We start from the raw sequence: 17,550 nt of genomic DNA on the forward strand, positions 1-17,550 counted from the left end.
CTCGTGCCACCGAGACAACAGGTATTGCCATTTCCTGATCAAGGATGAGGAGACTCAAACCCGGGAAGCTCCTGTGACAAGGCTGTGATGCTGCTGGATTTGAATGAGGACTCAAGCCCTGTAGAGTCACCAACTCACGACACTGACCCACCACACACATGTCTGCCCTGGGCAAGAATAACATCAGTGAGGCCAAGAGAAGGACCTGTGGTTCCCCTTGGCAGTGTCCTGATCTATGTTAAATGTGGACGATCGGGCCATGATGAGATAAATGTGGACTTGGCCACGGATGATATGAATGGTGTGCTGGTATTGAGGCCTTCCATCTGTGCTGGGGGAAGGGAGCAGCTGTTTCTTGTCAGCCCTTCCTGGCGTCCTCTGCCCCTGCCTTTCCCAGATTCCACAGCTGGATCTGTCAGTGCCCCCACTCTTGGGCTCCTTCTTGCCCAAGGCCTGAGCCAGTGCAGACCATGCTGGGGAGAGTGTCTGAAGCTGAGAGCCCCTCTCTCCTGGGGTGCCTCTGCTGTCTCCTAGATTCCACAAACAACCCCGGCCCCCAAGTCCAGACCTGACAACTCAGGATGAGCCATTGGGATTCCATGTCGCCCTTCCTCTGTGCGTCTGTCTAGTACACGGCCCTAGTGCCCTGCTCCTTTCTCAGGATGGTGTTTCCCCACGGCCCACTGTCCTCAAGTCTTACCAGTTTGCTTTTCCTGGACGGAACAGATCCAGGTTCTAGATCCTGGTCCTCTCCTTGTCAGCAGCCTCTACCCGTCTGACCAGACACTCCACGGATCACCAGCTCTATTATTGCAGCCAAACCTGTTGCTCCCTTGGCCAGGGGGGCACCAGCTTGCATCTCCAAATCCAGCCCTTGAGGCTGGGCCAGTGATCCTTAGTTCACATGTGGCCTCCACTCAGATCCCTCCCAGTCAGCCAGCTGCACTGGGACTTATCCATAAGGCTTATACCTAGTTTCTTCCAGATATACACGACCTGCTTTAAGAAACTGCAATATAGCTTTCCATCTGGCAGCAGCCATCAGATCAAAGGTAACCCAAGATGGGTGCTTACAAGTACATCCAGGAGCTATGGAGGAAGAAGCAGTTGGATGTAATGAGCTTTCTTCTCAGGGTGCGCTGCTGGCAGTATCGCCAGCTCTCTGCGCTCCACAGGGCCCCCCACCCCACCCGCCCCGATAAAGCGCGCAGGCTGGGGTACAAGGCCAAGCAAGGTTATGTCATATATCGGATTCGAGTGCGCCCCGGTGGCCGCAAACGCCCCGTTCCTAAGGGTGCTACCTATGGCAAGCCTGTCCATCATGGTGTCAACCAGCTAAAGTTTGCCCGAAGCCTTCAGTCTGTTGCAGAGGAGCGAGCTGGACGCCACTGTGGGGCTCTGAGAGTCTTGAATTCTTACTGGGTTGGTGAAGATTCCACATACAAATTCTTCGAGGTTATCCTTATTGATCCATTCCATAAAGCTATTAGAAGAAATCCTGACACCCAGTGGATCACCAAACCGGTCCACAAGCACAGGGAGATGCGAGGGCTGACATCTGCAGGCCGCAAGAGCCGTGGCCTTGGAAAAGGTCACAAGTTCCACCACACTATTGGTGGTTCTCGCCGTGCGGCTTGGAGAAGACGCAATACTCTCCAGCTCCACCGTTACCGTTAATACAAGTAATGTTTGTAAAATTCTTACCTAATAAACAATTTAGGACAGTCAAAAAAAAAAAAAGAAACTGCAATATAAACAGCAACACTGACAGACAGATTTTACTATTATACAGGCTGTTTCATATATAAAACTTCACTACAGATTTTTTAATATAATGACTTTCCATCATGCCTTGGAAATATAATGAATTTATAAAAAAGAATCCAGTGTTTCAAAACATAATACAGTGCTCTTTCTCTACTGTTTTGATCCTGTCATCCTTCCATTGCCTCTTGCCCACCTCACGCTTCCCCTTCCCTCTTTGGCCAGTTTTTAGATGGCACTATCAATAACCATAATCACATTTTCTGATAGAACGACTCAGATGAAACTCAACACTTTGTGTATTTGTACCTGCACATATTCTGTTGAAAATGCTGGAGAAAAACACATGACTGTGTTATCTGGTTTTGCATTTGATTTGTGACCTCAAATGGAAGAAGGCCTTGGAGGTATCTAGAAATGAAACTGCATTCCTTTAGACTAAGTGCTCTTGAACTGTCCCAGAGGATTATATTTATCTCCTCCAACTTCCAACACCTCTTCCCCCTTCCTCGTTGTGGACAGATAACCTTGCTTCCCATTTCACTGAGAAAAATGGAAGCAGTCAGAAGGGCTCATCCACACCTACCATCACAGACTCCTGCCTACCCATGGGGCAACAGACCATGCCATCAGTCCAGGATGAGGACAGACAATCCTACACTGCACCCCAGATGGCATCCTTACTTCCCAACTCAAGGATGTCCTTCCAGATCTCTCTTCCCTCTCCTGCCTCACCAACTTTTCACAGTCTCTAGATCATTCTCATCAGCCCTCACACTTGCTTTACTATCTCTAGTATCTCTAGAAGCAGCCTCCTTTGAGCTCACACTCTTCTTCAACTACATCTCCCTTTCTTTTTCCCTTTACAGAAAAATTGCTTGGAAGAGTCAACACTTTTGCTGTGTCCTCTTGTCTTACTCTCACTGAAATCCAATCCACCCAGGGTTCACCTTCACCTCTCCACCAAAACAACTCCAGTCCAGGGCACCATAACCTCTACACTGCTACATCAGTGGTCGATCTGCAGGCCTCACATTTCTTGGTATATCAGCAACATCTGACAAAGATGATCACTTCTCTCTAGAAACAGTTTCTTAAATTCCAGGTCACCATTTGTCTTCATTCACTTCCCAATTCAACCACCACCCTTTCTTAGTTTCATTTGCTGGTTCCTCAACATCCCTGGCAACAGCCCAGGCTCCACCTTCAGGCCTCTCCTCAATCTACTTTTACTCCCTTGGTGATCTCATCCAACCTCCTGGCTTGAAATGCCATGCAGCTGTTCATGATTCCCATCTTGGCGTCACCAGCCCAGACTCTCTTTTGAACTTCAGACTCATTCATCTAACTACCCACTCAATATTTCCACTTGGGTATCAAGTAGACATCTCTAATTCAACATTTCCAAGATTGAACTCCTATTTTCCCTCCAAAACAGGCCTTTCCATAGTTGTTGCCATGTCATTAAAATGAAACTCCATCCTACTAGCTGCACAAACCAAAACTCTTAGAGCATCTCTGGGGCTCCTATGTGGCTCAGTCAGGTAAGCATCCGACTTCGGCTCAGGTCATGATCTCATGAGTCATGGGTGTGAGCTTCACATCAGGCTCTGTGATGACAGCGTGGACCCTTGAACCTGCTTCAGATTCTGTGTCTCCCTCTCTCTCTATGCCCTCCCCTACTTGTGCGCTCTCACTTTCTCTCTCTCTCTCTCAAAAATAAAAAAAAAAATCTCTTGGAGCATCCTTGACTTCTTTATTCCTCTCACATTCTGCTTCCACTCAATGAGAATTAAGCCGTACCGTCTACATATGCCCATCATTCACCACCTCCACTGCTACTATCTTGGTCCAAGATGGGTTTCCTCTATCTTCTGAATTACCATAATATCCTCCCAACTGGCCTCCCTGCTTCCCTGCTTGCTCATTCCTAAGTTGTTTCATGATAGCAGCTAGAGTAAACCTTTAAAAAAAAAAAAAAACAGGTCAGATTGTGACCCAAATCTTCCAGTGGATTCTCATCTCACTTAAAGTTAAAACCAGTCTTCATCCTCGCATCTAGATACCTTTGTAATCTAGACCTGGCCACCATTTCTTTGGTCACATCTATTACCACAGTATTCTTGTCACACTGGCTTTCCTGTTGCTTCTTGAACACACCAAGTATGCTCTCAAATCAGGGCTAATGCACAGGAGTGTGCTTTCCCCTGCTATCTACATAGCTCACTCCTTTGTTTGACATCATGGCTCAAACATCATCTCTTTTTTTTTTTTTTTTTTTTTTTTTTTTTTTTTAGAGAGCAGGGAGACACAGAGACAGAGAGAGAGAGAGTGTGTGTGAGGGGGGGAGTGGGGTGGAGAGAGAGAGAGGGAGACAGAGAATCTTAAGCAGGCTTCATGGAGCTTGACATGAAGCTCCAGTCTACAACCCTTGGATCATGTATGAGCTGAAATCAAGAGTTGATCACTCAATTGACTGAGTCACCCAAATGCCCTAAATGTCATCTTATTATGAAGACATTCCCTGACCATCCTATGAAGGCATCCCTTCCCCAGGATTCCTTAGGTCCCATACTGCAAACCGACATAGTATATATTCACTTGTCCCTTTGTAAGGTTTTACTACACACACACACACACACACACACGCACACTCACTCATCTACTTGCAAATCTTCCCATCACCCCCCACCTCAGAATGCAAGCCCCACGTGGGCAGAAACTGTGTTGTATTTACTGTGATATCCTCAGCACTCACAAATGTGTCTACTGCATATATGTTCAAGAGAATTTTGCTGACTGAGTTACAAAATCTCAAGCTCACTTGTTTATTGATTGTGCTTAATTTCAGAGCTTTAAGTTGTTCACATAAAATGAGTTTAATTAGTGAAACTTTCTATTTTAGTGGAACCAGTTTTGCAAATAAATCATAGGAATGGTGGTTTTTCTATTTCTCCTTGTTTTTATAATTGAGTAATGTTAGAGATAGGGTCCACATGAGGAACATGTAACTTGTGATGGCGCAGAAGGGGAAATCCATGGCATCAAGGAAAATAATAGAGCCATGTTAACAGGCGATGAGGCAAAAAGTGTCTAACTTTCACTAGGGCTGGTTTATGGACCACAGAATGGTTGGCCCCAAAGCCAGGGCCGAGCTTTCCCAAGGCATTGAGCCAGGAGCCTAAAAGATGAATCCTGTCATTTCATATTTGATCTGAAGCAATACTGGAGCAAGGCTCTCCCACACAGCAAATATCCTAGGTGCTTGGGAAAGTATTTTAACAAACATCCCTAAATTTAAAAGCAGGGAGATATGCAGATGCTAGAGGAAACCTGGTCCACTTCACCCACCTCCGTGCTAAGTACCCATTCTGTCTCTGCGTCTTGGGACAGGCTGCTCACCACTGCATGAAGTAATTAGTTCTAGGCTGGACCAGCTCTTAAATGTTGAGGAATTTTTCCTTATCTGCATGAATAGCTGCGTCCCTGAAACTAATATCCACCAGTTTAGAGCTTTGATGCCACTTTCATGGCTAGTTGTACATTTGTGCTTCTAGGACCAAATTAGATGGTTGTAAATGGAGCAGAGGCTTTTAAATTCTGCCATTTAACAGGCAGGCGACCCCAATCAAATTCAGAAAACACAGAAATCAACTGCCCTTTGACATGGTAATTCTAATTCTGCCCACTTGGTGTAAGAAATCCACATTCTTCCACTGCAGAACTGGGAAGTCATCAATTTACCTTCCCAGACTCTTTTTGAGCTAAAGCAATCATGTGACTCAGTCTGCAAGAGGCCTAACTTCCGGCTTCCTCTGGGAAGGCCCCATGCCTGGCTACTGGCAGTCCTCCCTAAAAATGGCGGTGTGTCAGGAGCCCCTTGTGCTTCCATTCAGCAGGCCCTTATCCCAGGGGCCTCCACGGTTGTCCCCATTTCTTCTCCCACAAAACTAAAAAAACCCTCAAATTATCATTTCTTGGGTTTTCTGATACTCACAGCCAAATGTACACCCAATGAACACATAGCCAATTAAAACTGTATTTATGAACAGTTTATGACAGCGTGAGAAAATGTTCATGAAAACGTTAAATGAAAAGCTCCAAGGCACATTTATATGGAGTACAATTACAACCATATATGTACACTCTATCCAAAGAAAATCCCCCAAATTTGTTTGGTGTTGAGATTATGTGCATTTTTTTTCTTTTAAAATATTAAAATATTTATTGTCAGGCTCCATGCTGAACACTTGTAGATTATCTCATCCTTTTCAATTTTTTGTACATTTCACATTTTAGTTTTGAGGGAAAAAATTATTAAAAATTTTTTAAATCTTCTGTCCTGGAAAATCTAAAGGAAAAAAAAAAATCACCCAATCATGAGTTGGGGAAAATCCACAGAAGAAACTTGGCCAGTCCTCTCTGCTCTGCCATCATTAGCCTTCTGATTTGTAAGCTAACTCCAAAAATGTGAACTGGACGTCATGGAAGACTGGCAGGAAATTGACAAATTAACCTCATCTACAAAAAAGTCCAATGATAACTGCTTGATTTCATTACTGCTGCGTAAATAATAACAATTGTTGAAAAATGAGGGGAAGAAAACTGAGTTCCATGATTTCGGTGTTAGACTGATAGGTTGCTATTGGGCATATAAATATTATTTTGGAGGAAGAGGCTATAGAAATGCAGATCCATTCAAAACCAGACTGATATTATGGCTTGGAGTTAATTAACTGAGCTCCAATTGTGTGTAAACTTAATTGTAAAATATAATCAAAATATGTAGATGGTACTATTTCTGACCTGCTGCGAAGCCATGCTGACTATCTTATTACCTTGATGCCATGCTCCGTTTCATGAAATAAGCCACAGGAGGTTGAAATGTATTTTCTGCAGTGATGAGGTGACACAGACGTAACAACATCCAGGCAGGTGAGGATTTCTGCTTAACTCAGGGTGTAGAAGGAAAGTTGGCTGCTTCCTTAAGCCCCTGGGGAAACAATCCAAGTGGTTTTGGCAATAGTACTGCCACCACCCAGCCGTCCAATTCAGCCGACAGATTCGGGCTGGGGGTTGTTTTTCTCTGAGGCTGCCTGGGAAAAGGTGGGCTTCGGGGGTGGCCAGTTATGTTACGTGACAGCCTTTGATTTTCTTTGGACTCTGTGGGTATGTTCTGGGACCACAGCCACTGGGCTTCCAACCTCCAAGGAATATACTTATGGCCACTGCTGTTTTTTGGATATTCATTAACCTCATTTATTTCCTTACCTCCTAAGGAGCATACACCCATTAAATGCAGACCCTAAGACTGCCAAGCCACCGTCTCCATTCTCCATCTCCTCTTCCCACCATGCTACTGGAGGGAGAAGCAGGGTGAAGGATAGGGACTAGGCCTGTGCCTCCCCATCCTTCCCATGCAGCCCACGGACATGCCACAGTTCCTTCAGCACTGCCATCAAGCTACTGAGCAGATGAGAAAACTGGGGAAACTGGATGGAATGCGTCTAGTATCAGAGCTTTGGGAAGCCATCAGTTCTCTGATCCCTGCTTGGCAAATCACCAGCATTTTCAGAGGTAAGGTAAAACCATTACAGGGCAGTCATTTTTCTGGTTTGGATTCAAATGACCCAGAAGGCCTCTGAGCCTTCATTACATCCACACCCAGAAATAAGGCTCAGTGAGACACAGTGAGCAAGGAGAAGGCTGCTGTTCACCAAGGGGCACCAAGTCTGGGCAATAGCATGTTGATTCCAGCTGTGCCCTGATCTGGTTTCAGAGTGAATCTTACCATACTCTTCTCCTCCTATTCCCAGGTCCAGGGGCCCTGACTCTATAGCCCAGTCCTAGGACTGAAAGTTGGCCTCTTGCTGACACGCTTGCGTTGCTTCTTGACTTGAGTCTGTCGAGGCGATGGTTATTTCTTTTTTCAAAGCATAGCAGAAACATTTTCTTTCTTTTTTTTTAACGTACCCTGTGTTGGTGACCCATATTACTACCTTCCATCCATTTCAACTGTTCTACCATGTTTTAGCTCAATTATCTGTAACCTTAAAGAAATCATGCTAGAAAGAGATCACACTAGCCTCCATGTATAAATAGCCTAAGCAATATATTTCTATTGTTATTTCTTTTTCTAATGTTTATTTATTTTTGAGTGAGTGAGACAGAGCATGAGTGAGGGAGGAGCAGAGAGAGAGAGGAAGACAGAGAATCCCAAGCAGGCTTCGGGCTCCAAGCTGTCAGCACAGAGCCCGAGGTGGGGCTCGAACTCCCGAACTGCGAGATCATGACCTGAGCCAAAGTTGGATGCTTAACCAACTGGGTCAGCCAGGTGCCCCTCTATTATTATTTCTTAATGTTCCAGTTTTATATCTTGACCATGAACTTCCTCCTAGGTGGATGCTAGCTCATCCTGCTGCATGGCTCTTCGGTTCTTCCTTGGCCACCAACCTGGAGAGTCCCTTCCCCTTTCTCTTGTCTGAGCTTGCCTTTCAGGAGCTCCTTTCTCCCTGTTGGGACTTCTAGCCCCAGCTGTTGCTATACTTTTAGGACAATAGGCTTGCCTGCTGAGCTGACATTTTTCATGGCAACTGAAGCAGAGTGCGTTCCCCCAGAATCTTGCCCCATTATCTTGTTTTCTCGGCCTTCACACTACATCCCCAACCCCACTTCACCATCCTGCTGCAATTAATCAGACTGGGCTACTTGAAAGATTTATTGCTACAAACGGCCCAAGTTTCTGAAGTTCATTCGTCACCTTCCACTCATCACCACAGACTCCAATACATAAGCCAATTGTCCATACCAAGGCTTTGGGCCCTTGGGTCATTCTTCCCTCCAAGGCAGTAGGATAAATCCCCTATCAAAGAAAAAATTCCACTGACTGTAAAAGGAAATCGTGTTAAATGCTCTCTTACAAATATTTAGGAGATAAAAGATTATAAGCAGATCGGTAGAAATCAACAACAAAAAAAGTCTCCAGACTTCAAGCTTCTATTTTGAACAAACGCAACAAGAAAAATAAGATGACCGATGGGATTCATCTCAAGCACTAATGCTGCTCACTTGGTCACAGTGACTATCTAGAGTACTGTGTTAAGAAGGATCCAGAGGGCAAATCTGAGCTGAGCAGGAAAGAATTCCATGATCAGTTAGCGATTCCCAGGACCAAAGAGTCAGCAAATGGCAGCATATTGGCCATTTATTTGCCAAACCTGGAGCGGTCATTTGCCTGAACTTTGGAGCCAGATCTCAGGCCAGATCTGGACTCAGCTACCTGGCCTGGGCTAGTACTTAGCCTCCTGAAGTTAACATTCCTCACTAGTAAAACAGTGCAAACAAGACCGTGCCTCTCACAGAGAATCAATGTTCCTGTTACACTTTAGCAAAGCACTTACCATAATGTATAAACCTACAAAAAACCCAATATTCAGGAACTCCCATGGTATTAGTTCTTTAGCTCTAAAGTCAGCTCTCACATGTAAATGCCCTGAACATGTTCCTCTGATTTAAAGGTTTGTTTTCGCTGGATTCACACCCTCCTCTCAAATCAATAAACTTCGTGCTGGCGTGTCGGAGTGCTGGGTAACATTCAGTTGATGATACATACAGCATTTTCTGCAAACCAATAGCACACCCTGCACGGGCTGGGCAATGGGGACGTTGAGTGGCTCCACACTGAATTCTCAGCTTTCCCTAAAAATAAGTTCACAGACTGAGTCACCCCTTTATTCCCGGACTCCTCAGAAAGTTGAGCAGGATGTCACAATGTCCAGAAATAGCCTCCAATGTTCAGCCTCCAAATTGGCTTCCGTGGGTTCTAAGGCTTTCAGCTGAAGTCGGTTAAGCTGCTTCTTCCGGATTTCGGTGTCGAGTGATTTAAGCACTTAAAAAAGCTAAAGGGGACCTCTGTATGGAAGAACGGGAGAGGCCACCTCAGAAACCTTCAGAAATGTACCAGTTTGGGTAGTGATGGGGCCCTGGGCAGGGACTCAGGGACCTGCAGAGGCTCCTTGCCTCGTATTGCCTCCACTCTGCCACCAGAATGTTCTCTGTTAAACCATGGGTCTTCGGTGGCTCCCAAAGCCCACCGGGAAAGTTCTGGCCCCCTGCCTAGTACACCTGGCCTTCGGTCACCCAACGCCTCCTGTCCTTCTCGCCTCATTTCCTGAGACGCTCTGTAATACCCAACTCCGTGTGCTTTCCTGATGCGGCTCTGCACCACTGCAGACCTGGTGCCTCTGCCCGTGCTGCTCCTTTGGCCTAAAACCTGGGACTCTCACCTTGGCCACCCTGACCATGGGTAGGCTACTTTGCGCCCTTTTGAGGACAGCAGGAGGAGCCAGGATTGGCTCCTGGAGCAGAGCAAGGGGCTCAGTGAGCCTGGAACTCAGGCTTCATGAACACACTGTGGGAACCCGGAGGAGAAATGGAAGGTACAGGGTAGGGATGTTGGAGATAGTGAAAAGAGAGCCGGCATAGAGATGTAGATAATGTTTCTCTAAAGGCATAGAGATGTAGATAATGTTTCTCTAAAGGCACACAGGCCATTTGCTTAACTGAGCTGTTTTCTCTGAAATAAAATGCAGAAAATAATACTTGTCCTGTTCACTGAGGCCCCAACAAGATAAAAGAAATGAGAGAATTCTGTAAACTATAAAAAATAGCCATGAACCCACCAGGAATGTTTTGTTCATTATTGATGGTGACTTGGGACAACCCAGGATCCCGAACAAAACACAGACAGCACTGATGGTGGCTGAGTTGACATTCTGAGCTCCTGTGATGTAGTTTACAGTGTTTTTAACTGGCGTTCACAGGGAGAGAATGTTTAAGCTTCCTTCATCACACCTTAGTGTGAAATGACATTCTGGGTCTTTCCAGGTATAAAGCTTTGACTGGACACAGAAGGTTGTAGGATGCTGAGGGTTTGGATGTGAAAAGGAAGTCATGAGTGTGAAAAAAGGGCAGAGATCTGAGGCCTTAATGACAAATGGGAACCACTACTTAGAGGTTCCTGGGCCACTTCCCTTGGATACATTTTCTACTGCAAGAGCCAGAAGCAGAGTAGGATGCAAACAGCCATCACTGCGAGAGGCAGATGCCATCTAACACCACGCACAGACCCTGTTACGGGTCAAAATGTGTCCTCCCAAAGAAAGTATACTGAATTCCTAATCCTTACGACCTGAGAATAGGACTTCATTTGGAAATGGCATCTTTACAGACTAAATCAAGTTAATATTAGTCATTAGGGTGGGTCCTAATCCAGTATGAGTGGTGTCCTGATAAAAAAAAAGTAAAGTTAGACATAGAGCCAGATGCACATAGAAGATGATGTGAAGAGACACAGAGGAAATGCATATCTACAAGTCAAGGACAGAAGCTGGGAGAAGACCCTTCCCTCTCCGTCCACAGAAGACACCAATCCTGGTGACACCTTCATCTCAGGCTTTCAGCCTCCAGAACTGTGAGACACTACGTTTCTGCCCAGTCTGTGGCACTCTCTTACAACAGCTCTAGAAACTACTACAGATCCTTTAGGACAATCCAGGGGCAAAAAAAAAAAAAAAAAAAAAAACCGGGGAAGCCACAGTAGTCCAAATTGGGTAGATGTATTCACTGGGTGAAAACCACAGAGGCACATTTTGGAACACTGTGCCCTTGATATCAGAGGGAACTAAATTAGAGATGGCCTGTTTTTGTTTGTTTTTCTTATGAAATTCTCATGGAGCAATCATCAGTCCCCAGGCTGCCTGGTTTGCGTGCATGCCCCCGGGCCCCGTCGGTCCAGAACAAAGTGTGAGATGGGAAGGTGGGCTGCTCATGCAGGTGAGGCTGGTTGGCTCATTGCTGGTCCTGCCACTCCCACTGCTCACAATGGGTGTCATCCAGCCCTCTCTCTTCCTGAAGAGAGACAACTTCACAATCATACTCTGTAGATCTCCAGGAACTGGGCAAACCAGATTGAAAGGTCATGCTCTAACTGGAAATACTGGCTGCTCCCCAGGCAGAAGGGAGGCATCAAGAGTAGAAGGATCTCAAACACAATCCAATCATCCACAGCAGCAGGTGAAGTTGGCAAAGCGACCTCTTCAGTTCAACAAGCATTCACAAGGCCTCTGTGATATGTCGACTTTTCTGTCTCCTCTTGAGCTCAGGGAACCCCCGAGCTGGGCTGAAAGCTTCTCTTCTCTTGCTAAGCTCAGTGAGAACTTAGATAGGAACCAAAAAATAACCCATCTGGAAGCGCTTAGGTGGAAAGGAGTGTGGAAGGTGGAAATGGAAGAAATTTGCAGGGGAAGAGCCCCCAAGGGGTTGGCAGGAGAAGCGCCAGGCAAGAGAATGGAGGCAGCCTTTAATGCAGGGGCCTGATTAGGAAAGGATTTAGGGAATCTAGGCATAAGTCAGAAACCAGGACGTCCAGTTAAAGTTTCTTTTCACTAACCTCTAGCTGACATTTAGCATCATCTTTAGCTACAAACATAAGCACAAGCCTCAGAAATGTCATACTAATGCTTTTGTAGTAAGTAGAAATCACAATGGAGGCATCTAGGTGGCTCAGTCGGTTAAGGGTCTGACTCTTGATTTTGGCTCAGGTCATGATCTCACAGTTCTTGAGTTCAAGCCCCGCAAAGGGCCCTGTGCTAACAATGTGGAGACTGCTTGGGATTCTCTCTCCCTCTCTCTCTGCTTCTCCCTCACTCTCTTGCTCTCTCTCTCGAATAAATAAAATTTTTTTTAAAAAAATCACAGTTTTGTCACTGCACATTATAGCTGTTTGAGATAACTCAAAATATCCCTCACGCTCATCAATAATTTGAGGTTGAACTATGTATTAGAACTGCCGTTGGGTTTTATTTAATATAATAAAGTAGCACATCTGTTTTCTACTACAATTTTCTAATATTTTTCTGACCCTCTTTCAGAACAAGAGGCTATCTTTTTAATAGTATGTGTTTTGTTTTGTGTATTTAAGCATTATTCTGAGTCCATGATACTGTGAAGGGTGCAAGATACAGAAGAGGCTAAGAACCCTGCTTAAAGTCACAAAGCAAGTTTTGACAGAATGCAAAAGCTACCACGGAAGGCAGCAGGTAGACAGTGATGAGAACGGCACAGTTCTTGCCCTCCAGAGATGGGAAGTTCTAGTTTGGGCCTCCCTCGTTTTGCTTCCTGCTGCTTATTCCCATCAAACCAACTTCGGCACCTCTGCTGGCACCTATGACAGCACTGCGGGGTGTAGACAAGACAGGTCTTCAGACACCTTTCTGGCGCCAGCCCTGACAAATACATGAGGCCACGGCGACCACGTGTCAGTGGTGCTCTGGGAGCAGTTACAACCCCAGACAAAGGCCCGATGAATGAATCTCTGCAGAGATGTGAAGTAACAAAACTCCCCACACACGTATCCCTCACCTCCTACACGGGAATAACAACTCTCATCCATCATGGTGTCCTTTCCCAAAACTCCAGTGCGGCTTCAGAGATCTTCCCAAGATAGAGCTATGGATGGCCATCAGTCAGAAAACCACTTGCCATTCTAGGCTTGAGGCTTTACCCTTTCTGAGAAACTTGTATTTTCTTGGGAGATTCTGGAAAATAAAAAAGGCTTCAAGGCTTAATGAATGAATCCCTAAGGATGAAAGAAAGCAAAGGCTTAAAGCAACGAATCTCTAGGGACAAAAGTACGAGAAATGTATTTGGTAGGGTAGCCCTTACATTATACTATATCAGTGGCTCTCCAAGAGTTCATTTTGTCTACCAGGGAGCACTTGACAATGTCTGGAGACGTTTTTGATTGTCATAATGGGGCACAAGGGTGTGCTACTGGCATCTGTTAGATAGAGACCAGGGATACCACTAAGTGTCTTACATCATATGGGACAGCCCCATACTGCAGAGAATTATCTGGTTCCACAGTGCCACAGCTGAGAAGCCCTACACTATATGACTGGCATCTTATTCTCAAAGCAGCTTCTCATAAGTAGCCTAGGCAGAGAATTTCAGGGTCAGGAGTTGGTATCACCACACGTGCACAAGCCGTCCATCCACAGAGCGGGCAACCATGAGCGCCCACATCGCTGCTGGCTCTCGCGTGTTCACATGGCCAGTCACAGCACAAGACTAATTATTCTTTTAACCCGATTTCACAAGTATGGCTCTGTTATCTTACAAAACCTTGGGCAATTTGAAAATATTTACTAAGGCACAAAGTCCTCTGGAAATTTCCAGGCAGACAAGACTCAACATTGTAGCTGGTGCTTTCTCTTTAATTCAGATATTCTGGCATACAATTTTATAGTCATTTCAGGTGCACAATGTAATGACTTGATTATTGTATACACTGTGAAATGATCACCACAATAAACCTAGTTACCATCTGTCACCATACAAAGTTACAGAAAAATTTTTTTCTTTTGATGAGAACTTTTAAGATCTACTTTCTGGGCAACTTTTAAACATGCATCACAATATTACTGACTATCCATGCTGCGTGTTATACCCCCATGACTTACTTGTTTTATAACTAGAAGTCTGCATCTCTTGACCCCCCCTCACCCTTTCCAGCCACTCTCTGACCACCTTCCCCCACCAACCACCATTCTATGTTTTGTTCTGTTTGTTCATTGTTTTGACTTTTTTTTTAAGATTCTACATACAAGCAAGATCATATGGTATTTGTCTTTCTCTTATTTCACTTAGCATTATACTCTCAAGGTCCCTCCATGTTGTCACAAATGTAAGATATCATTCTTTTTATGGCAGAGTAGTATTCCATTTTATATATACACATCTTTGCTGATTCATCCATCAATGGACACTTAGGTCATTTCCATATCTTGGCTATTATAAATAGTGTTGCAGTGATCATGGACGGGCATATATCTTTCTGAATTAGTGTCTTTGTTTTCTGCAGATAAATTACCCAAAAGTAGAATTGCTGAGTCATATGGTGGTGTTCTATTTTTTATTTTTTGAAGACCCTTCATACTGCTTTCCACAGTGGTTGCACCAGTTTGCATTCCCACCAATGGTTTATGAGAGTTTCCTTTTTTCCACATCATCACCAACCTTATTATTTCTTGCTTTTTGATAACAGCTGCTCTAATGGGGATGAGGTGATATAATGCTAATTATAGCATTAACCTGATGATTCGTGATGTTGATGTTAATGATCTTTTCATGTGCTTGCTGACCATCTGTATGTGTTCTCTGGAAAATGTCTATTGAGATCCTCTGCCCATTTTTAAATCAGATTGTGGGGTTTTGTGCTGCTGAGTTGTATGAATTCTTTATATATTTTGAATAGAAACTCTTTATTGGATACATGATTTGGATATTTTCTCCTACTCAGTAGGTTGTCTTTTCATGTTGTTGACGGTTTCTTTGCTGTGCAGAAGCCTTTTAGTTTAATGCAGTCCCACTTGTTTATTTTGCTTTTTGTTCCCTCTGCTTCTGGAATCAGATCCAAAATATCATCACCAAGACCAATATCAAGGAGTTTGCAACTTATTTTTTCTTCAAGGAGTTTTATGGTTTCAGGTCTTATATTCAAGTCCTTATTTTGAGTTAATTTTTGTGTACATTGTAGGATAGTGAACTATTTTCAGTCTTTTGCATGTGGCTGTCCAGTTTCCCAACACCATGTTTTAGAGACTGTCCTTTCTCTATTGTATATTTTTGCCTCCTTTGTCATAAATTAATTGACTGGCATACAATTTTATAGTCATTTCAGGTGCACAATGCATGAAACATGCATGGGTTTATTTCTTGGCTATTTACTGTGTTCCATTGATCTATTGTCTGTTTCTACACCAATACCATGTACAATAGTTTTGTAAGATAGTTTGAAATTAGGGTGTACTATGCCTCCAGCCTTGTTCTTTCTCAAGAGTGCTTTGGCTCTTCCAAGTCTTTTGTGGTTCCATACAAATTTTAGGATTACTTGTTCTAGTTCCTTAAAAAATGTCATTGGGATTTTGATAGGGATTGCATTGGCTCTGAGATTCTTTCAGTAATATGGACATTTTAACTCTTCAAATACATCAGCATGAAATTTATTTGTTTATTCGTGACTTCTTCAAATTCTTTTATCAATGTCTTATAGTGTTCATTATAAAGGTCTTTCACTTCCTTGATTAAATTTATTTATTGGTATTATTCTTTCTGATGCAATTGCAAATGGAATAGTTTTCTAAATTTCTCTTTCTGATAGTTCATTGTTAGTGGGTAGAAATCCAGTAGATTTTTATATATAGATTTTGTACTCTGTCACGTTACTAAATTCTTTTATTAGTTCTAACAGGTTTGTTTGTTTTTTGCGAAGTGTTTAGGTTTTCTATATATATAATCATGTCATCCACAAATAGTAGCAGTTTTACTCCTTCCTTTCCAATTTGGATGCCTTTTTTTCCTGCCTAATTGCTCTGGGTAAAACGTCTAATACTATGTTGAATAAAATGGCAAGAGTGGGCATCCTTGTCTTGTTCCTGATCTTAGAAGAATCGCTTTCAGCTTTTCATCACTGAGTAGGATGTTAGATGTGGGCTTGTTATATATGGCCTTTTATTATGTTGAGGTACCTTTTTCTCTTACACCCACTTTGTTGAGAATTTTTATTGTAAGTGGATGCTGAATTTTGTCAAATGCTTTTCTAACATCCAATGAGATGATCATATAACTTTTATCCTTCATTTTATTAATGTGGTATATCAAGTTGATTGATTTATGAATGTTGAACCATCCTGGTATCACTGGAATAATCCCACTTAACGATGGTGTATGATTCTTGTAATATATTGCTGAATTGTGATCATCTGAGCAGCCTGATTTATTCTTGATAGGTCCTAGGTGTTAATGGTATGTCAAGAACTGTCAGTGTTCCAAGAGGAGGGATCTCAGTCAGCACCTAGTTTCAGGCTGATTGGAAGCCAAATCCTTAGGCAGCAGCTTTTAAAGCATGCAAATATACACAGCCTCATGGGACCCCAATTGTAAACCCTGCTGGCCTCCACACCAGGTGATCTGGAGGTGTCCCCTAGGTGACAATTGCAAAAATCAGGGCTTCAGATGAATGGATAAACTCTTTTCTGAGAAGTACCGGTGAGGTGTAGTGAGACCAAGGGGGGCACAAAGATGGTGTCCCCCAGCCTACTCTCTCTGAAAGCACTTCTGTAGCTTCTATAAATGTTGCAAACCTGAAGTCTGGTAAATGGACTTTTTTCATCAAAAGACCAGCAAAGTGTTTCAATCTGCTGCGTGTGCCATGAAGGTGTTAAGAAATGTCTCTCTAGTTGTTAAAGCTCTGTACAACTAGGAAAGGAAGCCACCCTGGCCACCAGAGCCAGGAGATCAAGGACCATCCCATGTGTGGAATGCACTCCTGCCAGGTTTCATAGGGCCACAGGAGAGTGCAGGGCTGGGGTGTACCCACCAGCTTTCATGGCAGTGGCTGGTCCTTCTGAACAAGAGAGAAAAGAAAGCAGAAAGCAAACCCTTGATGATTCAAAGAGGCCCAGGTGGATTCTGCTATCATAGGCTATCATCAGCTTTAACTGATGGTCACTTCATTCACATTGAAGGCAGTGACCCTATGGGTTCCAGGAGCCAACTAACCCTCCAGAAAGTGCTAACAAATGACAGGGCAGCTGGTCAGGAGCCACTGCTCATTGACTTCCTGCTTGGACTCAGATGTGGTACATTTGTTCTCTGATTCTCACTCTGACACTTCACCCTTAAGATCCTCAGAGAGAGGGGCGCCTGGGTGGCTCAGTTGGTTAA

The 17,550-nt window shown here is 44.0% G+C and overlaps 1 protein-coding gene and 1 pseudogene across 3 annotated transcripts in view; one reads left to right on the plus strand and one right to left on the minus strand.

The window, feature by feature from the left end:
- PALM2-AKAP2 (PALM2-AKAP2 fusion) overlaps positions 1-17,550 on the minus strand; it is a 322,809-nt gene that overhangs the window by 290,352 nt on the left and 14,907 nt on the right. The gene's annotated exons all lie outside the window — the stretch shown is intronic.
- On the plus strand, positions 1,063-1,724 carry LOC115275685 (annotated as a pseudogene).

Source organism: Suricata suricatta, chromosome 13 (assembly GCF_006229205.1).
Source record: "Suricata suricatta isolate VVHF042 chromosome 13, meerkat_22Aug2017_6uvM2_HiC, whole genome shotgun sequence".
Classification (NCBI taxonomy): Eukaryota; Metazoa; Chordata; class Mammalia; order Carnivora; family Herpestidae; genus Suricata; species Suricata suricatta.